Consider the following 24045-nt stretch of genomic DNA (forward strand, 5'->3'; position numbering starts at 1 on the left):
ACTGGAAATTGATAGTGTTTAACTTTCTTAGCTGCAATTACTGATACTTAATTTTGACAAAAGAAAGCACAATTGGTGACATTATATTTTAAAACATGAATTAAAATTTGATTCTTAAAATCACTGTACCTTCCTATAAATGAAATGTGTTTTTTTTTCATATGTGAAATTCAGTATTTTTTTTAATAGCATCATACACTTTATTTGACATTTATTTATTTGAGGTTACAATAAAGGATCGTGAAACAAGTATCAAATAATGCAATCATTTTCAGTGAAAGGTAAAGTAAAACATAATACAAAGAAAATGTGATATCTTTAGTATGCAATTACACAATGTGATAAAACTTTTTTAAAAAAATACTGTCATATTAACACCTTAGTGGTAAACAATAACTTCATTATGATTGATTTATAAACTATTATTCACATAAACAAATCCATATAAATCAAATATAGTTTTGACAGACATTCTTAAAAGTATACTCATTTTTTTTCAAGCAGTCAAATTTCACAATGCACAGTTCTAGTTAACAATAAGTAGTGTATTTCTATAGCAAATTAATGAAGGCACAGCTAGTGAAAGCAGATTTAAACCCTTAGACTTCCGGGCTGGAAAAAGGAAAAAATAACAATAAAACTCTTGCATTGTTACTTCAGGAACTTTTTTTTCCAAGCAAATATTTTTCTAATAATTCTGACAGTTTTCACAGCTACAATCTAAGAGGAACATGACAAAAGGATTTCACAAAAATCAACATTCTGTAGCACCAAACTAACATGCTTTAAATAACTAACAACAGTTTACATATTTTGAAGAATATTACACTATAACAGGCTCAATAGAATAAACTGATACTTAAGACACTTTATAGAACAATTTTTAAATGGGCTAAGAACATAGGAAAACACAAGACATTTATAAGAGTAATAGTGTTCAGGTTATAGGGCAGGTTTTTATTTATTTCAAGGCTACATAAACCTGCTTCACTTCTGCTTGCTTGAATTTTTAAGATTCTTGAAAATTGTTTTCAGCCAGCTTTTTTATTTTCGGTATTTCCTATTTCTGGTATTTCCTATTTCCGTAATCTCTGCCATCTTGATAGTAGGTATCATTGACTTCTCCTGTATAATAATAGATTGACTTCAGAATGACATTATCATGTAAAATTTGACCAATTTCAAAGTCCTCATCAAGGATAGCATCTTCTCATGGTTCCTGCTTTCCAGTCTTAGGAATCTCAGGAGGACTAAAGAAATTGAAGAATGATGCATTAGGAACCTCTCTTGGCTGAATTTCAATTTCTCCAGTAGCAGTTGTACGACTATGGGTGGTTGTCACAGTAACATCCTTTCCTCTTCTCCAATCTATCTTGCAGCCTTTGCAATCTTCAATTTCCCATCCCCAAGAGAAGAAGGGATCATTGTGATCTGGTTTTGACTTTATTATGTATGTCTTCATAAGCAACTCATTTCTGAAGTATGGATTGGGTAGGAAATGGAATTCAAAGGTGTTAACTTATAGGCTGGCCAGGTTTTGAGAACTTCACTCTAACATCAGACAAGAATTTCAGAATGGGCTCATCATACTTCTGAATCATAGGCCCAAGCTTGTCAACATTCTTTAAAAGGGTCAGCCAGTAGTCAGGAATGCCTTTAGGATCTTCTCTTTTAGGTTTCCCCTTCCGAGCTCTTTTAATACTCACTCTTTCTTTAGGCCTTGTCTCAGGAACTCTTTTATGAGCCTCTCTTACTGCAGACCTTGCCTTTGGCTCTGTTACTTTAGGTTTTTCTTCCTGTTCTGCCTTTGCCTGGATGGCTTCTTTAGGATCTTCTTTTTCTTCAGGAGTTGCTTCCATACAATCTGTAGAATCTGCTTCTTCACCCTTTATTTCAGGAATTTCTTTAGGAACTTCCTTTTCTTCAGGCTTTACATCAACAATTTCTTTAGGAAGTTCCTTTTCTTCAGCTTTTACCTCAGGACTTTCTTTAGGAACTTCCTTTTCTTCATCCTTTACCTCAGGAATTTCTTTAGGAACTTCATTTTCTTTAACCTTCACCTCAGAGTTTTCTTTAGGCATTTCTTCTTCTTCCTCACCCTCTAAGGGAGGCATTTCACTAGGAGTGTCATCCTGCACCTCCTCATCACTGCTGAACTCCTCATCCTCTGAATTCCACTCACATTCTTCTTCTGTAGGCTCATATTGGATGCTTGGCTGGCGACAGTGAGGGCCCGGGCTTCGGAGGTGGCACTGGCGACCGCTGTGGCAGCTCAGGGCGGGGCGGGACTGCAAGCCGCAAACCACGAGTCTAGCTTTATTAAAAAACCTGTGATTGAAATTCGCATTTATTTTTTAAATAAGATTTACATTGTCTCTAATGATACAAAATTACATTTTGCTGCTAAAGAAATTATGAAAACAGTTTTTTTTTTCTAGTTTAAACAGGTTTTCAAGTTTTTTCACAGATATTGAGAGGTAAGTAAATAAAAAGCCCACATTAAATTCATGATTGTTTTTAGCTGACAATAACCTATAATTATGCAGATGAGGGTATGGACTTACAGATATCCTGGAGCAATCCCATGGTCTTAATGAGCAAATCACTGTGTTATATGAAAAATTATTTATGAGTTAAAGAAAAAAACTGCAGCATGGCAAAACATAGAATGCCTTTTTGACCTAAATACCAAAAGCCAGGAAATAATAAAATTGAAAACACATTGTTATTCCTACTTTGAATTATATTTCTATTTGTTATTTTTGTTTGTTTATTAGTGTCAAATTCACTGTAATAAGGAAAAGCTTATGTGAATATATAACAATCTGGATGCATATCATTTAATGTAATAATAACCCTAAACAAATGATATAGCAGCATTTTTTAATCATAATTTCTTATATTGGTTTTCTTTCGTGTTCTCAAGATCAGAAGTAGACAAATAATTTTACTTGAGTCATGAAGTTCTCTTTAACTTGCAAAAAATAATAGAAGATAATGACCAACATTTCATATAAGAAAAAAAATCAGTTGTGTTTAATTTTTCTGATTGAAAGCATACCTTTTAGGGATCACTAATTGTATTATCTTTACTACCAAACTACTTATACTGTTTAGTCATGAAAATCTTGAAAATGATGTCATTTCTCTTTCCTAAGAAGCAAAAGAATCAAAGGAAAAGAATTTCAGAGCATCATCACTAGTAAATGAAAAACCACAATCACTAAGCCTATGACATTCCAGGATTTGAGGGGATCATAGGCACATGGAGAAAAGTAATTAACAAAGAAGAAAATGAAATGGGTACCCTACCAGGTGACAAGTGACATTAGAGACATGTACATTCTTCTCTCAAACACTATAAATAATTGACAACTACTGCAATTATAACTAATTGATCTAAGAAATACTTGAAATATTGCCCCATTTCTCACAAGAATGAGAGCAGGGTATGGGGCCATACTTGCAATTAAAAATATTATTTGGCTCATATGGTTGCATAAATTCAGAATTAGGATCAAAGTAGCAACTAAACAAATGTAAAGACATGAGAAAAGCCAGATTAATAAGTTAGTCTCTAGTACAATTTTTTTGGTACACTGATGGCTAGGAAATGAACTTCTGAAGATTATTCATGCTAATTGATGAGGCCTTCTGCACTTAGAAGATGTTTTAATATTTTAATCCATAATATTTTAACCCAATTTGAGTAATTTAACATATGTGACACTCTACTACCTTTAGCATTGAAAAGAAATTCACGAGCTAAGGCTGTGGCTCAGTGGTAGAGCACTTGCCTGGCATGTGTGAAGCAATGCATTTGATCATCAGCACTACGTAAAAAATAAAGTTTTTTTTTTTTTTTTTTTTAAAGAAATCCATACCTTAATCTTCCAGATTATAATCAAAATTGACAGACTGTTGAGGCAGTTGCAACTTCTAGTTAACCACATCTCACATACCTGCATTATAAGGTTTGGTAATGCATGTGTATAAACTAGACTTTACAAAAAAGAAAAAAATAAAACAACCATCATTTTCTCTACCTCCAAACCCCATGCCAATTATCTTTTTTATTTATACATCTTTGATTTTAATTCAGTAAACAGACATTTGAATTCTTACTTAGAGGGCATGTGAAAAACCAAGGCCTACATCTATTTTGAGACATTATTCTACAATAACTGCTTGGCCAACACCACCCCCACAGCTCACTGCCCATAACTCCACCTTTCCAAAACCTACAGCCTTTCCCACCTGGACCCTATTTCCTACCTCTTACCTTTGTTCCAAAGACTGATAGTCTGTACATGAGAAAATTTAGATCCACACAGAGAATATGAGCAGTTAAGGTGAGTAGGTGTTAGTACGTGAAATACAAGTTTTATGGAGTAAAGGCATAAGAGATGTGATGAACATGTTACAGAATTTAATTTCAATTAGTAGGAAGGCTAAGATAGAAGCAGATTGTTTGGGATGTGAATTTTCCAGAGCAAAGGGAATTTTAAAGAAGATTTTCAGTTTAATTCTAACAGCAAAGGATTTATTCTTATATTCTAAAGTTTTATATTTTGGAGACATGTCAGAGATAAAAGATAAGCAATCTAATCTACATTCTGTGATCTTATTTTATATGGATATAATTTTGAAACTTGAATGTTTTAGTTAAAAGGAATTTAGAGATCTCTTTAGTCCAAGTCTTTTTTTTTTTTTCATTTCAAAGGTGGAAAAATTGAGTTGCTAGGTTAAGTAATTGGTTTAATGCTATAATAACCCAAATAGTTTAAGAAAGACCATTGACTTAAAATCAGATTACCATTACCCATGAAAACTTGAACAGATTCCAAAGGTAACAAAGGAATTCTAATTTTAAAAAATTCTTTAAAAAAATTTTTTAGATGGAATTAAGACAATTTCTGAAGGAGCTCTAAGTGGGACTTTAATGAAAAGTCCTTGGAAACCATAAGATTTGATTGAGGTGGCTCCCTGGGGTAGGGTGGTGGGGGAGGTTGCTTATTTTACAGTTTACCTCTTAAAGCAACCCCAGAGTCTCAATACTTAGAAGAAAATTATATTAATATAGTAAGTAATATCACTATATTAAGCATTAACCACATGAGGAAATTAACTAAACCTATTCCTGTAACAACAACTTAAATTTGATACTATATCTGTTAGTTTACTTTCAGTTTTAAACATCTTTCAAGCTCAAGAATTTCATTCTCAGGCTCACAAATTTAGGTTGAAGACAATGTCACCATAATCACTAGCTGTCACAGAGATATAAGGCCAATACTGATCAAATGAATGGTTCATTCTGTCATCATGACAGGTTTAAAAAGTGACAGCTCTCTTAAGACTGACTACCTACTTTAAAATGAAAAGGCACCAAAAAAAAATAATTTGCTGGTTTAGGTTTCTTTTTTAAAGTAAAAGACTTACTGTATCAGAAAGGTAGAGTTGTAATTTTGCTTCAAATTGTGGCATGTCATCTATATCTGTTACAGATTTTTTTTTCAAATGTGTATTTTAGACTTATGTTTTTATTGTTGATGTTGTTATAATTTTGATTTTTTTTTTAATAATTGCAAGCTGGAGACTTACACTTGCCAGGCTACCATTGCACCACTGAGCTCTGCCCCTGCCCCCAGCTGCGTTTTTACTGTCTAAAACCTAAGGCACTGAATGGGCAAAGACCAGCACTTCCCCCTTAACCTTCACAAGATTGCCTCAAGGTCTTCCTTCAAGGTCTGTCTATGCAGATCATTTGGGGATTATATTCTGCCCTAAGTCTTGTAGCGAGTCAACTGACTTTCATTCAAAACTGGGTCCAACAAAAAGTTTTGATTGTAAATGAGGGAAAAAAAGAACCAAAAATAAAATGATTATTTTAAATATTTTCTTTTAAATTTAGAAACATTAACTATATTATTAAAAATAAATTTGCAGGGCTAGGGTTGTAGCTCAGTGGTGGAGTGCTTGCCTAATGTGTGAGGCACTGGGTTTGTTCCTCAGCACCACATAAAAATTAATAAATAAAATAAAATTGTTATGTCCATCTACAACTAAAAAAATTTTAAAAAATAAATTTGCATTTTATGAGATATAGTTATTTCTCTCTATATAACTATGTTAGATGTTTTACTAAGAGATTACCTTAAACTTAAAAAAACCCTGCTTTTGAAACTTATTAAAGACACTTTATGAAGATAATCTTTTTATTAAGAGAAAGAGTAGAAGAAAAACTCTCCACATAAAAGGAAAGAGAAAATAAAGTATATATTTGGATTATTATAGTAAGAACTAATATTTAACAGAATAGCACGCTAATAGGGTGGTCACTCAAAATGTATGGTTTAAGATAAATATATGAGAAAGCCAAGGGGATCCAATTTTATTTTATGGTGTACTACAATAGAGGGCAAAGCTCATTAAACAGATGGCACTCAGGATTTCTCAATGAATTCAGCATCTGTGTGTACATGTTGCATAAATGCCAATTAAAATGTGTCCGAGTAAATTTACATCCCTTGCTGATAGAAAGCAAGCCAATCTTGCTGGCTCAGGATCAAGGTTAAACTTAATCATCTGCTGAACTTGCAGCAAGTTGCTCTCAAATTGTACAGAAATTCCCTGAGAAATAATAAAAACAGAACTCCTATTGATTTGTATTTATTTACATTCATAACTCATTTCTAAAGCCTTGGACCAGGGCTCAAAGGGAAAAAAGTTATTATTTGTGTGACTTGGCCAAGTACACTTTTGACCACATTTCTAACAAATACGTCTTTGATTAAAATGCCTGCCTGAATAAATTTTCCTAACCTCCTCCCTGCAACCTCCTAGTTGAGATAATTTTGTTTAAAAATTATGCTTTCAAAATGATCTTGAAAAGGAAAAAGGCATGTAGCAGTAGTATCTCTCACTTATATAGGAAGGGTAAAGCATCTGCCTCAGATTGACAGGCAACCATGAAATTATTAGAAGCAATTCCTCCTAGAGGAACAAAAAAATGGAATGGAATCTTTTCTGCACAATACTCTAGCACCCTCCCCCATCCCCAGTTCACTTGTACTTGCATATACTTTCGTTGGGTCACCTCAGATTTGATGTGTGTGTGTGTGTGTGTGTTTGTGTGTATGTGTGTGTGTGTTTGTGTGTATTTAATTTCAAGCTTTCAACCAACCACATTCTACAATGAAGATTTTTACCTTGTTATTAAAATAGGAACTGCATTGCAAAGAACTATTACACAATCATTGAATATCATGTTCTTTTCAAAAGAAGATAATGAAATACTCAAGATAAAATGTTAATTGAAAAAGTACATAAAAATTAGTAGTTTCCAAACCTATGCTGCATAAAACACTAATTATCATAAAATGAACTGACCTTATGTATTTTCTTTAAAAAGTCATTTACGTCTGGAAAATCCTGGATATTTTAGTCCCAATTTGGAGATAAGAACAGTCCTTATTGTATGAAAATATTTCAAGGTCCAATGACAAAGAAACCCACTTGATTATCTCACCCTAATACTTTGCAAACACAACTGTCCATGCTAACTTTATTTCATTAATTTTTCAAAGTAATTTGAGGAACATCATGGACATCTTTCTAAAACAAAATCATTAGTAATAAATTTGAGAAAGCCTGGTGTCAAATGTTTCTATTTTTGTAAATACACATAACATACACAAAAACACACACACACACACACACACACACACACACACAGAGAAAGAGAGAGAGAGAGAGAGAGAGAGAGAGAGAGAGAGAGAGAGAATAGCTATTCATAGAGATATATGCATGTATCTACCAAGCAGTGTCAAAAAGAAAAGATCAACTATTAGGAGTAATGAGATTATGAATGATTTAAAGTTTCTCCTTTGCACATTCCTAAGTTTTGACTTGTTTTCTTATAAGTAACTTTATATTGTTTTGTAGAAGGAGAAAATATACATAAATCTAAAATACTACCCCATTTGTACTTATAAATTCATGTGATGGATTCTTAATGACTGTACTATAAATAGCTAAAAATCTGCAGTTGACTATGTAGAGAGTTTATGTTGAGGAATGAATCTCTTTTAATCTTTGTAAAAATACAAGAGTTTCTACTATTTTACACACACACTTTACACATTTTGGGAGATGAGGTCATTTGTTTGTTGTAAGGGGGAACCAGCTTTCCATCCTAGGTTTGTTTGATGTTAAATTACAGGGTCTTACCACTGAGCTCCAAGAGAAGCTTCCAAGAGAGCAAGAATCACATATCATATTATATATTATCAAAGTATATCATCATTCTGCCATACAATAACACTCAAGTGAAATTAATAACTACACTTCCTTATTAGCTATTAGGTGCAAGATATATGTCCTCAATGCTAACATTTACTTAAGTGTTTAATGCTATGCTAGGAACTGGGTTAACAATTTGTTATACATTCATCTCATTAATTTTTACCAGATCATCTTAACTTTTATTGGTGAGAAAAAAAAGAAAGAAATACAGAGATACAAAACTGGGGAATAAACCATATCAGTTAAATCTAAAATCAGTGCTCTTACCCATTTAATCAGCATCCACAGAATGGATGTGCTGGTATTCTAGTATGAAATATTCAAATTAAGTTATTTAAAAAAAAGTTTAGAGGATAAGCCTAGTTGAACTTTATTATAGATGTTTATTTATTTTACTTGTATTTATTCAATAGAATGATTAAATTAAACCATTATATAAAGATAATGACAAAATCCATACCATAAACCATTTCAGATTTTACTAAATTTCCAAAAAATGCCTTAAGGGAATATATGTTTTCTCAATAAAAAAATTTTAAAGTTCTTCAAAGATTAATATCCTATAATTTTCCAATTTGGATATGGATGGGAAAGAAAACCAATCCTCCTGATAAGTTTGCTCTGTACTCTGCATGGTCGTGTGCTGGACAATCCCCAACACTAACTCTTTTTCAATATTTTTGTCTTCTTCCTTATCTTCGGTCATAAAATACTGTATCAGACAAATAGTAGGTGCACAAAATTATTGATTACTGAATAACCATATTAACCATATATCAGTTTTAGCCCTGAATGGCTTTAATATTATGCCTCATCTCCATCTTGACAACTCCTAAGAGATCAATATCACTAAGTTTCAATGCCTTGTTATTTTCTGAATACTTGGGGTCTGGTAGTGTTTCTTTCACAATAAGGAGATCAACAAATAATTTCTGAGTAAATGAAATCATCTCATATGATAGCCAGAACAATCCTGAGAGGTCTACTTATTTTCTTAATCATTTTCTAACATAAGAATTTTGCCCAATGAAGAGTAGCTAGTTCATAACAGAGGACTATTACTTTGTTATACCTAGGCAATGTATAACCAGTTTCACTGACCAGTCCTTACCATTCATTTGTCATTTAGTTCAGCTCTAATACTACAGCTGGCCCATAACTGCAACAATTATAATTATCACATAATTTAAGCATTCTCACTGTCCTCAATGTTTCCAGGTGTTATGATCCTGCACATTAGATGCAAATTGAAAACTCCTTCAGATGTTTTATTCTTTATTGCAAAAAAGATACTTGCTAAATTCATTTTAGTAAAAATTGAATAAATCACTTGAAGGTATCAGAGAAGATTTGCTTTGACTTCCATATCTTGGTAAACCATAGCTTTTACAAAACAACCAAAGATATAAGTAATTCAGATTGTGTCCCTTTTTGAACAAATGCATTAAAGCAACAACAGTTATTAATACCAATAGTCTTTAGTGTGACTCATTATTCTACATAAATAAAACCATTCAGAAATGACCTTCTATTCATCTTGCTATGTATGACAGATGTGAAAATATACTTAGTATTTCTGTTTAATAGATTTCTTATCAAATACAAATTGAGACTATATAAATTGAGACTGATAATTTGATAATCCTCTTCAAAGCATATCATAAAATTTAAAATTTACTTATAATTTTAATTACTTAAGAATAGATTTATTCTGTTTTTCTACAGACTCTTACATTGAATGGATATGTTATCTCTGATTTTTGTTTATCATATACTTTAAAGAAATGTATTATGTGCACATATACCTTTATAGAGGATACAAATTTATACCCATCATAAAACAAAGCTGATTAACTGGTAAACAATTTAATGAAATTCTGTCAGCCAGCTTATCTAATAGGAGTTTTTCCACTAAATTACCCAGATGAACACGAACCTTGGACAATTATATTCTACTAGCTCATGTGAGTAATTGCTAGGGTAGAAAATTGCAGCAAGTATAAAGGTACAGATGTTCATTTTCAGATGACCAAACAAAATTGAGGGCATAGCTTTCTCTTCCATACTGAATTCTACTTATGTAATACATTTTTCCATGTGACATATATTATATGTATTTAATAGGAAATAAGTAAAATAACTAAAATAAAATGAGGCTGATAAGACTTTTAAAACATGCACTAAAGGACTACAGTTATTTACTTTGCAAAAGCACTTCACTCAACACCCAATAATTTAGTCATTCCTCTGTATAAAGAGGCAAAACCGTCACCCTCACCCTCACCCTAACGCTAACTACAGGGAAAAAAAAAAAAGGAGTGAAGCCACATGCGTTAAAATATGTGCAAAGATCTTTCACTAACTGGCTGAGAAAAAAAATTACAAATTACCCCAGCTTTAAAGCATTCAGAACTTTTTTCTCTAACAAGCTTGCCCTGGTTTCCCTGGTGCTATTCAACAGTATTTCACTACAGTTTAGTCGCCTGGCCCAAGTTCTGCTGCATTGTTCAGGGCAGAATTACTGACTGGGAACCATTTTGGCCTTGAATTACAAGGTTCCCCCTCCCCCAGTTGCCTTAGCTATTGCTTTATTCAGTTTGTGCTAAGATCTGGGGACACATTCTGCCCAGTCAAGTCTCTCACAGTGGTTGAGACCTCAGCATCTGCTTTCACAGGACTGAAGAAGCTGGCAAGGGCAGACTATAGTATTTCTATAAACTTTCCCTTATGCAAACCTTTACCCTTCAGTGCTGCAGTGGAATCAGAATCTTATCATAACAATTGAACAGTATAGTTAGCATGTTATATCTTTATTTTTTATTGTCTCTTACTCCCACTCATCTATGGGTTTTAAGAAAACTTTTGTCTTTAGCACACAGAATAGAGTTAAGGATATGGTAGACATTCAGTAAGTGTCGCTTAATGAATGACTGAATAATCGAACCATGAATCCCCTATCAGACATTCTCCTGTGTGAAGAAAGTCTTTGAATCTCCATCAGAAATTGGCCCTTCTTGGCTTTTAATACGATTCTATAAACAACAACCAAACCTTTGGTTATTATTGGGAAAAAATACACTCTCCTGCTGACATACGTATTTTCCTGTGTGAATTAATTTATTTTAAATCCAAGTGCACAAAATCTAGAGGGTACTATGTTTGTAAGAGAAGACACGATGGGGTCTCACTGCCTGGGTTAAGAAACTTCTCTCTGCCACTTACATAGATTATGACTTAGACAAGTTGCTTAGCTTTCTTTGTACTTGAATTTCCCTATACATATAAGAAAGATCACAAAGTAGCTATTGATGATAAAAACACAATTGGAGAACTGTTGTGAGGATTAAATACATTATTATATGTGATGCACTTAAATCTGTACTCAGTACACTGAATAAAACCAGAATGTTACCTATGTTTACCAATGTAGTCTCATGTTTTGCTTATTAAGTATTAGTGGGCTCTCTTTCTAGCATTGCTACCAATATTATTAATTCCATTAGGAGTTAGGTTTGACTGAACTGGATGCCCAAGGAACTGATATTTTTAGGGTGGACAGTAAAATTGATTTCCTCATTATGCAAAACTGAGTACTAAACTCCTGACATAGGCTAACCAATTAGAATACATATATATTGTAAGAACAGTCACCTTTGGCTGCTAATTAATGTAGCATCAATAATAAGTTAACATAAGTAAATTATTTTAATTGATTACACTCACAAACATTAACATCTGAGGAACGGAAGAGAAGGTTCAGAGAAAGTACACAGCAATGTCATTTTGAGGAGAATTTTAAAACAAGAGACAAAGACACTGAAGCAGAAATGAAGAATCATGAAGACATTCTTTGTTTGCTACACAATTTTCCATAGGACATACCTGCAAAAAAAAAGAAAAAGGCATCTGGTACCACGCTGTTTTTCTTATTACTAGTTGTACTAAAATTAAAAGGTATAATTTACATTAAGATTATTTCTATTTGTTTGTTGTTGAAAGTCACCAGGTAGACACAGACCCCTCATCTATAAAACCCCAAATTGGAAATGCTCTGATATCTGAAACACTTTGAGTGCTGATATGAAACCCCAGTGGGAAATTCCACACCTGACCTCATGTGAGAGGCTGCAATCAAAACAGACACACGGCACATTTTATTCAGCATTCCCAATGAAAACGGACCTTCCCAACCCCCTTCACCTACTCTATGTATTTTCTGCATATGCCCAGATTCCTCCACACAAGCACTGCCACAAATGGTAATAAAACAGACATGGTGGGCTTGATGGCCAATGGTGGGCTTTTTACTGTGTGATTTCTTATTCTCTGCTCTACGGATAAAGATGTTCTTTGTTGTTGCTGTTGTTTAATAGTCCAAATGGGGATTCTGGTGATGCTACCTTCGCTGACTAGTTACCCTGAACACGTTATTTTTTTTTCTATATTAACAACATGTCATTTTTTACTATAAAGTATTAGTGTGTGAATGAGCATAAAACATGTTTGCATTTAGTAGCATACAAATTCAGAGTCAGGGATCTACTGATGCCAAATCATCATAGATTGTCCATATGGGCAGCTGGGATAGCAACACCTTTGCTTTCTGATGATTTAATGTATACAAACTTTTGTTTCATGCAGAAAATTATTTTAAATGTTATACAAAAATACCTTTAGGCTACGTATCTAAGGTGTATTTGAAACACAATGAATTTAATGTTTAGACTTGGACCTCATCACCAAGATATTTCATTACACATGCAAATATTCCAAAAATCTGAAAAAATTAGCCCAAGTTAATATATAAAATCTCCAGAAAGGTGAATTAGTGATTGTGGTTCAAAATAGTTTCCTATGTGCTTCTAATATAAGAAATCACTTTTCTCCCCTGCTGTCTCTCTGTTCTGGGTTGAAATAATTCTTCTAATCCCTTTAAGTGGTTCTTATCCTCAGATGCACACTGAAATCCCCTGGGGATATAGAAAAATTTAGATGTCTGAATCCCATAGAAGACATTCAGAAATAATTGTTCTGGGATGCAGCTCAGTGATTTTAACCTATAGCCGAGGTTAAGAATCACTGTTCTAGACTAACAATATCTACATAGAGCACACATTGCTCCAGGGCTCCAGAAACTAATCCATAAATAAAGGACATTCACAGGAATTTTGTTAATACACATATCTTAGTTTAATACTTAAAATTTTAATAAAATATTATATTTAAAATATACATACTACTACTGTGGCATTAGTATATAGTAGCACAAGTAAAAAAAACAATGAAAAATTTGTATTAAATAGGAAAATGTTTCTTTCTACTTAGGCATGCAAAAACCAAATAGTCGGGATCTCTGCTGAATGCTCTTATGCTCTGTATGCTCTTATGTACACAAATGTCTAATACCTGATCTTCTCTCACTCAGCCTGCAAGTTTTGCTGGGCCAAATAATTATTCCACTCTTGTTCACTTCTGAATGACCAAAAATTAAACAAAACAAAATATTAACTTTATTGACTTCGAATTTCCCAATATATATTTCAAGATGATCATTATACTAAGTAATCTATAAAAATTAAGTAGAAATTCTTAATGCAGCTTGCAGAAACTATGGTTTATCTCCAAGATGTACAAATTAATTTCTCTCCTTTTCATCCATATATTTTATGATGAAATGATATCCCTTTTATCTGAATATCTAAGTCTCTCTTCATCTATGAGAATACTTTTTTTTTCTTTTTTGCCTGGCAAAAATTCATTTAATTTGCAAAAGATGATTAAAACATGGCTCTTCTTTCAAATATTTCAGGATTTCTCTAAACAGTATGAATTAAATGTCTATCAGAGCATTTATCACATTATATTGCAATTATTATCATACACGTTTATTTGTCCTCAGTAAACATTAAGATCCTCAAAGACTAAAATTGGCTTGTTCATCTTTACATTTTCCCAATATTTTACAGTGAGCTAAATACACAACAGTGAGTTAATGTAATATGTTTGCTGGATAATTTCATTTAGTTTTCTCAAAAATATTATTGATTCCATGCTACATGCCAGACACTCATACAGGTACTATGAAAATAAAAATACAAAACTAATTTCTTATTATTTTTAAAAAACGAATGTGTGATTTTTTGTTATAAAGATGATCAACAAAACTAGCCATTATTCAAACCAACAAAAACCAACTCAATCTTTTCTGACCAAGATACCTTCTATGTACTACACAAATTCTGTTTTCTTTACATTAATATTAATTAATATAGCAATTCTAAATGTCTATAGTTTAATTACATTTGCATAACAGTGATCCTAAGGAAATCCAAGACTCTAAAATGCTGCCTCAATCAAAGATTAAGTTATGTTTATTATACTCTTAGGTTCTACTAAATTTTGTAATGTATTTTATAGTAGTTTTGGTACTGAGTACTGAACACAAAGGCATCTTATCACTGACCTATAATACTAGTCTTTATCTTTTATTTTGAGACAGGGCCTCATCAAGTTGCTCAGGCTGGCCTCAAATTCACAATGCTGCTTCTGCCTCTGCCTTCCAAGTTTCTGGAATTACAGGTGTGTGCCACCATACCCGTCTGCATATTTTAATTTTCTAACTGCAAGAAAATTCCAGACTTATGCAATGACAGTGCCGGAAGAGATAAATTACTCAATTCATAAATGGGTAAACAGATTCATAGGAGTAAAGGTCTTTATAAAGTCCCATAATTAGTTATTAACTGAGCCACTGGTACAAATCATACTTCCAAATACTGATTTTTAGCACTTCTCAAACTATACCAAATTCTCTTGGTAAACTAGGATATCTAATCCTAGACTACATTGTGAATTGTACTTCACTGTCCAATGAACAGGCTGTCATTATGAATAAAATATTATTTCTCTTTGTTTACATGTAGTGAAACTTGAGAAATATAAAACATTATTATGGCTCTATGAAATATTAAGTGGTATTGAACTAACATCTTTTTAAGCAACTAAAGAAAATGTGATGGTTAGGGAATGGTACATGATTACAAAAAAGATATTCTGAATAATAGGTCTATAATTCCTTAGATATAATAACTTATGTAAGCATAATAACACATAACACCTATAAAAAATTTTATCTAATTATTAACTTAGAGATAAAAGTTGCAGCATAAATTTGTTTAGGCTGAAAGTGAATTCACTGTTAAAACACCCACTTACTATTCAATGCAACAGTTTTCTCATCTGTAAAACAGGGACATTAGTAGTGATTATTATCTTTTATAATTAAATAAGATTACTTATATAAAGCCCAAATGTCATGTCTGGTATATTCTGAAACACTAAAAGTTTTAACCAAAACTATTTTTATCAAAAACATAAGAATACATTATAGACAAATGCTTTAGAATACAAAAAGAAGCAATTCAATTATCGTTTGAAGTCTCTATCTATATGGCCTAAGGAAACATTATTTAGTCTAGATACAGAATACATGATGACCACATACCTATGAATTACTAAATTATAATAACCAAGTATGAAATTCACCTAGAAAAATTTACTAATAAACTTAAAAATAAACTGTGGAGAAAAAAAGACATATTCTTCAGGAAACAATGAAGTTCTTATGACACAAGGAATAAATGAATATTTGTCTACAGAAAAATACCAATAATTTCTTGTAAAACTTATTTTGCATAGGTAAATTTTGTCTAAATATTAAATTATACTTAGGCCTTCCTTCCTTTTAGAATAATCTTGGATGCCTTTAGTCATTTGCAGCTATAAGGGTTACTTACTCAATAATTCCCAAGGCGTTCTTGTGTGTGGGCTTCATTTTTTCATCTACAGTGTGAACATGTTCATCTGGATAATTGCTAAGTTCTTGTCCCATTAGATACTGCAAAATTACTAATGAAGTACCACCCTGAACAAGTTCACAGGTTATTCAATGGGACTGAAATGCAGCTCACCTTCCACCTGTCATGCTGTGCTCAGGGATGTGACCACCAAAAGAAGAGAGTTTTTTGCAAAAATTGCAAAGGTACAGACTGAGATTATAATACCATATAAAAATGAAGCACACCATAAATATGTTGTGGCAAATTCAATCTTAAATTTCTCATTGTGTTAATCTGGCAAAAATTAAAACTCCTTTAGGTCTTTTTCTTTCATATCTGCACTTATTTTCTCTCATTCTTAAAACAGTGCAGTGGGGATGCTAACTATCAGTAAGGTGTCAGACTGCCTCTCTTTTTAAGGATCCAAGGTAATACCAGTTTACCAATTTCCCCTGCAAAAAGGCTATTACACAACTTTTACTACATCACCGCTCTCGAGACATGGAACTGTGGGTTACTTATTTAATAACTTTTCAAAACAACTGTCTTTGCCTTCTTATTTGTGCTGCTCCTAATATATACCTGCTTGTATATATGATAATGAGACAAATGTACTCACAAATTCTGCCTATGATTCGATTCCTTCTTACATGAAGATGAATATGTAAATCATTCCTTACATAGTACTATATTTTTTCTTACAATCTGGTTGGAGATTAACCTGATTCCAATTACTCCTACAATTTGCTATTCTTAGTAACCCCACATATGTCCACCTTATATTTCACTGTGTTTATCCTCTGTATACTTGCATTTATTAAGACTTGTTTTGCAAGGTATAATGAATACATAAATGCCCTTGTCAAATCATGGATGCATATTTTATTTAGCTTCCTTCTTAGCTCAGTACAGTTCACCACAGGTCGTAGTCAGTGAAGGTTGTTGGTTCTCAACAGGTAAATTTGCTAAGTCAAAAATCAGGACTAATATTTTTAAATGCTAATAAAAGCACCTCATTATCATTATGAAACATTTTAACAATGATACATAAACAGCATTAACGTGAAGAGTATTTATTTTTAAAAATATAAATCAGTTGAAATACATAAGAGCACAGGTCCTATAGTCAGTCTTCTGGTTGGAAATTGGTTCCACCATGTACCACCCACTGCTTTTCTCTGCTACCTTTATCCTCTTTAGAAAAGTAAAGTTACTAATATTGTCTATCACACAAATTTGATGTGCATGTATCTTAGAAAAGTGACTTATTACTAGTGCTCTCTGTGCTACCTATATTATGTAACCAAGTTTAATATGAGCAATAACAACAGAAAAAAATTGTTGAAATAATGTTTCATAAAACAAATTTCAGTGCTGGATGCAATGACACATGTATGTCATCCCAGTACTTGGGAAGCTAAGGAAGAAAGATTGCAAGTTGGAGGCCAGCCTCAGTGAAACAGGTAGACTCTGTTTCAAAATAAAAAATGAAAAGGCCCGATATGTGGCATCCCTGGGTTTAATTCCCAGTACTGAAAAGCAAACAAAAATAAAACAAACAAGAAAATGAAAAAAAAAAAAAACAAGCTTCATTGAACTTCAGGAATTACTTCTCAATATACCATCAGTCAACTGGTATAGTCACAAATCATGATCACAAATCGTAAGGAAAATGCAAATCAAAACCATAGTGAGCATTACCTTTTTAATAATACTATTATTAAAAAGAATAAAGATGACAAGATTGGTGAGAAAGCACAGAAAAGGGAACTCCTGCACACTATTGGTGGGAATATGGGTTAGTCCAGCCATTGGTAGGAAATAGCTGAGGCTCCTCAAAATATTGAAAATAGAATTATCATGGAACCCAACAATTTTGCCATTGGGTATATATTCAAAGGAATTGCAATCAGTATGTTAAAGAAGTATCTGTATTACCATGTCCATTTTCACAATAGCCCCCCAAATAGCCCCCCAAATAGAAACAACCTAAGTATGCATCAACAGATGAATGGATAAAGAAAATTTGGGACATATTCACAAGGGAATGTTATTCAGCCATAAAAAAATGCAATCCTGTCATATGCAACAGCATCAATGGAAATGGAGGTAATCATGTTAAATGAAATAAGCCAGACACAGAGAAGTGCTGCATAATCTCACTTTAGACGTGCAATCTAAAAAGGTTGATCTCACAGAAGCTGAGCGAAAAAATGGTGGTGACCAGAGACGAGAGAATTGGGATAGGAAAGGAGGGGGAAACCTCTATTAGTGGTTCAAAGTTAATTAGGAGTCAAAAAATCCTCATGTGAGTTGCACAATCGGGTGACTATAGCCAACAATACCGTGCACACTGGGCATTTCAAAAAGCTGTTGAGACAGTATATTGAAAGTTTTCACCATAAATAAATGATAAATGATTGTGGATAAGATATGTTTAACCTGATTTAAATATATATAATTAAATGGTACCCCTGTAAAAGGGATTATTTTTATGTTTTATATGTCAGTTTAAATAAAATTAAAAATCCATTCAGAATAAGAAAGAATTCTTGATATTCTTCTTAAAATCGTCAATAATTTAGGAATTAGTTTGTATTGGGATGAAACTATTCAATTTAATCTTTATGACAGCCTTAGGATCCAAGTATTATCATATTTACCACTTTGCAAATGAGAGATCCTCATCTTAGAGAGGTTAAGCAACTAACCACAGGTCACACAGTTAATAAAGGAACAATTCATGAGTAGAACTAAAGATTTATACTCTCGGGCTGGAGTTCCTGAACTAGTGGTTCGTGAACCTCACTTCATTTCAGAATTCCCTATAGATGGATTTGATAAAATGCAGATTCCTGGATCCCCTCATTTTTTATTAACTTACTCCAGTGAAAGATCTGAGAGTTTGGTTTCTGACAAGTTCCCATGTGATACTGATGTTCCTAAACCAAGAAACCACACTTGATGATCATTGTCCTAAATTATTAAGCATACTGACTTGACTGTTAAGTAAACTATAATAAAATTAATTAGTAATGTGTAGGCATAGAATAGTATTTCATGATTGTTGTAATATAACCACTCACAATGTACTAATGTTTGAGTGATATAAGACTTTAAAAGCAGTCTTTAATAGAGTCAAATCCAAGTACTATTTATTTAGTTGAAGTCAGATTTTTTTTTAACTATCCAATACTGAGTTTTGGAAGGGAGATGATACTGATTTGTAAGAGAATGAGTTCATCCAAGGTACATAATTAACATAACTACTTTCACTCTTGTGGAGTTTATTTTGTGATCTGCTGGTCTACACTGTAGTAATAAAAATACACATTTAAAACAAGCGATCAACTCTGTGTGGTTTTCCTCTAATAGACACTTATATACACTGATCCCAGAACAAAGTTAAAAATTTGAATTCAAAGGTCACTCTTAGGACTAGACTATCCAATATTGCCAAATAAAGTTTCTGACATCAAAATGCTGCTTCCCATTTTGGATCGATTTTACCTCCTTATTTTCTAAGAGGCATTTAGTATATTGATTTCCTCTGAAGACAGCCCTCTCCCTGTTACAATCTGAAATATTTCCAAAGCATCTAAATATTTACCATCTTGGTGGTGTTTCTTTCTTTTTGTTAAAAAGAGGGAAAAAAATGAACCTCAAGTCTTAAAGTATAGGACATTTGGTTTTATAATTGCAAAATATGAAGGTTTCTTGTTCAAACAGGTAAAACAGATACAGATAATAGGCAAAAATGGCTAACATTAAATTCTAAATTTATGTCACAAATTATTTGAGGAATCAGGAAAAAGTTGTGCCTCTAGTACACTAAAATTTTATAATTCCACAAATACATACATGATACTTAGAAAAGATTGCATACTATAAAATTTTAATGATGCCATGACTAGTTATAGTATTTAAGAGGGCAGACAAATGCCTCCACAACTTAAGGGAAAAGAATTATGAATGGGTTCATTTCACTAACCAAATGTGGGCTGGGCCAAATGCTAAGATATAAAAGATCAGTATTGTCATCCAAGATAATAAACCATCTTAGTAAGGTCTGAATAAAGTGCTGAAATCTATTTCTAATAAGTGTTGATTGATCTTGGCAAAGCTAGAGAAAACAACCACACATAACTAAAATTCAACAAGTCATCACTAGTTTTGTGTCTCGAGGAAACAGAATGAATAAGAGCAAGACAATCACTTTTAATGATGAAAATAGGAGAAAAAAATGAAGTTAAGATATTGATATTGATAATGGTATTTGTATTTCAAAAGCACTAATTTGGACCTAACTTCAGCTTTTGGCTCAAAGTTCCAAATGAAACTAGGGTACAAGTATGAAACAGTCTTTTAATGAGTAAGAATGAGGACTTTTCCATAATCTCTCACCACCTTAGAATAAAGAAGTAATAGATTCATTTTCAGTAATGATTTGTGACTGACATTTTGAGCAGCATGGGTTATACTTCACATACCAATAAAAATAAAAAAACACCTTTAAAATAGAAACAATGGGTGTCACTTATGGTCTCAAAAATCCTATAATCTTTTGTTTTTACTACATACTTTGGTAAATTTTAAAAGATCTGCCCTTTGTCTTACATATATTCCATTTTTCATACACTTTTGTCTTAAATGAAATCTGATTAACCTGAGAAAATGCTGGGAGGCTCTTGCCATCTCAGTTTTCCAGTGCTAGGAAGAAAGGCTAACATGCCCTTCTTGAGCTCTCTAGACTTTTAGTTCATGGATCATACACTCTTGAGGGGGAAAAAAAATCCCCACTCCTGAAAACAAGCTCAAGTCGTTCATACATAGAGCTGGCTATCGCATCTCATCACTTCCAGCCAGCACCACTAGGGATCAGGATTTAGACAATTCAATCCCATACATCCCCTCTATACCCTTCCAAATTTTAGGAACATCGGGGGAACATCTAGGAACGTCTAGTTCAACATCTATACTGAGGTCTCATACAAAAATCCTACTTTTTTTAAAAAAATCTTTGTAACAAATTTAATTTGCACTCCACTGTAGCCCTATCCACATGCCAGGAACCTCGACAAAAACCGGAGGCTGTTTGAACTCCAAAAGATAAAACTCTAAATAAATCTCTTATACCTCTGATAGCCTATTTTTCTAGTTTGCTTCTTCTTACTATATCTAGTATCAGGACACTAAAATTTGCTAAAACTTTCAGATTGTAGATTGTAGATCTGTCCCAGCCTCACTTTTTTTTTTAAATAATTCCCCTCCTAGACTTACAGCTTCTCATATGCAGCTTGGAATTTTAGATCCATTGCTTTAAATATTTGTATCGGTAAAGACTCTCAGCAGCAGATTGCCAACATTCTCAGCTCCATTAGATTATCATCAACAACCACCACCACCAAAGGAATTATCTCAACAGCAAAGAACGACAAGTTTTAAGATAAGGAAGCTTCAGAAATTGTCCCTTCTCCAGGGCAGCAATGTTCTTCAAGGCCCCTGTTTCTTTCCATTCTCCAGTATTCACCCTTTATGTTTGCTTCCTCTTCACGGTTGAAAGATGGTGACTATAATTCTAAGTCTCACGTATAGTAAAAAATACCGAGGGATAGAGTGAGGAGGGAAATGCCATCCCAGACATTTGAAGTATCCATCATCAGACTTCATGGACAAGAAAGGGTTCATACATAATTTCAAAAACAAGTACTGTAAAGGAAATGGGCTAACATACAGATTTACCCTGGTGGTAGTAAGAGGTTCATGCTTCCCTAAGTCTTGCAGAAGAGAAACAGGCAGACCAGACCAAACACTTTTAATTGAAAGAATGGGAAGGAGAGTGGCTGGTAGACTGCACACAGGAAGGATTTGCTCCTTTATTTCCCTGTCAATATTCATTTCTCTGTTGCTATTCTCATTCCTACAATGCTTCACAGGAACCCATTGTGGGGTTAGGTAAGTATCAGTAGAATTATGATCCTACTCTCTCCTGTAGATTAATAGAGAGACTCAAGCCAATTGGCTTAATTATCTAATAAAAAGAGCAGCATGGCATATTAGAAATAGTACTTTATTTCAAATAAAATTAAACCACAGAATCTCACTCTCATAGTTAAAGCTCTGACAGTGACACTTCTGTCACCTGGGAAAGCCATCAACTTTGGAAACCAATATGCACAGGTGAATGTATCCTGAATCAAATGAAGTTGAAGCTTCAAGGCCCTTCAAAATTTGCTGCTTATGCATTCTGACATTGTATTAATTTGCTCTAAAAAAAAAAGACTTGAAATTTTTATGAATTTCAGACCCTAAAATCTGCATCTGCCTCTGTTAATATATCAGCTTTTTTTATCTGTACTCTATCAAGCACGTCACTTACCTTTCTATCCACCTCTTTCATTGTGTTAAAAATTGTCCTACCTTTCTTGCAAAACCGTGATGAGGATCAGAAATACATACAAAAAACTGCTATGTAGAAATGTTCTGTGTAATTATTATAATCATCGATATACAGTGTTCTCTTGTGGCTGCTATTTTCCAGCAAGACGCTACTATTGCATCTGTTCCTGCCAGTTTGTCTCCAGGATATGACAAGAGCTAAGCTCTAAATGAGCTGAGCAGTCCCTGATTGCTGTCCAGAGTACCCCTTCAGCTGCAGGTGTTTTCCAGTTATCTTCTGTGATGTTACATTGCTCCAGGCTGTGCTACAGGGGACCCTCTTAGGGTTTCATCTGTCTGCCATGTGCTCCACTCCCTTCCAGCCCTGGGGAGTTGACTTTCATGTAGGATGGTTTTTACTTCTCAGGATTGCATGAATCCTGAGACCTCACTGTAGAAAGCATGCCCTACCATCTGGTGTGAAGTGTGGTACTAAGAAATGCTGATAGAATTTGTCTCATAATTGAATGTGGTGATGGTAGGTGTCATTTCCATAAACAAGACTAGACAGCACAATGGCTTCGTTGACTTTAATTTTGGTCTGGAATGTGTTTCTTTGTTTTCATCATCCTGTCATTCTTGCAAATGTTATGAGTTTTAAAATATGATTTATCACTTTACCTACTAATGTGCCAGTATTAGCTAGCAAGCTGCTGAAGTAGCAGAATTTGATAATAAGCAATTTCACAAGTAATTATGCAGTCATGAGGTTGAGTGTATCCAAGTGCTGCAAAGGTTGGGTGGACAATAACAAGTAGAAAAGTACAGGGTGCAGGGATGAGCAGCCTGTGTCACAAAGAGAAAGGAATATTCCTGTACGGGCCACCCCATACCACTGAAGAGAACAAACATTTAATGTTAGGACTCTAGACAGGAAAGATTCTAGAGTAAATTCATTTCCTTCCTCTCATAGTTTATATTGATTAAAATGAACTTACAATCAATATTAATAGTGTCCACTATCTGTTGAGCAAACTTATGAGTAAGTAATAATATCAGTATTTTATACAAGAAATAGTCTGAAAGTTGTTATCAAATAGAACTAGCAACTTGTGGGAGTTGGACTGTAAACATGAGTTCATTAGATTCCAAAAGCTTCATTTTAGTTCACTGTCTTTTTTTTTTTTAAACATTGAGTTCATAATAAAAGTTCCTAAAGAGCTAAAAAATAAAAAGATACTGATGCCTGTCATGTTCACTAGCCTGGACTGGGAATCTGGTTTCCTCCATTTAAAAATTATTCTGCAGATAATTCTGGTGCACACTTTTAATTGTAACACTTTGGTTATACTTAGACTTACAAGAATAATCATAAAATGTCACTGAAAGAGACGGCAAGTAGGCGGGCAGAAATCTCCTAAACCTGGGGTCTGAATGCCAGTATATGATTTAACCATTTTTTTCTGTTGAAATATGGCAGAACAAGGTTCTTCACTGTGCTCTGAGTGACACGTAAACCATC

General features: G+C 33.3%; 1 pseudogene; it reads right to left on the reverse strand.

Moving 5' to 3' along the window:
• Positions 1–1060: 1060 nt before the first annotated feature.
• LOC144250939 (nucleosome assembly protein 1-like 3) lies at positions 1061–22545 on the reverse strand (annotated as a pseudogene).
• Positions 22546–24045: the final 1500 nt, after the last annotated feature.

This window comes from Urocitellus parryii, chromosome Y (genome assembly GCF_045843805.1).
Source record: "Urocitellus parryii isolate mUroPar1 chromosome Y, mUroPar1.hap1, whole genome shotgun sequence".
NCBI lineage: Eukaryota > Metazoa > Chordata > Mammalia > Rodentia > Sciuridae > Urocitellus > Urocitellus parryii.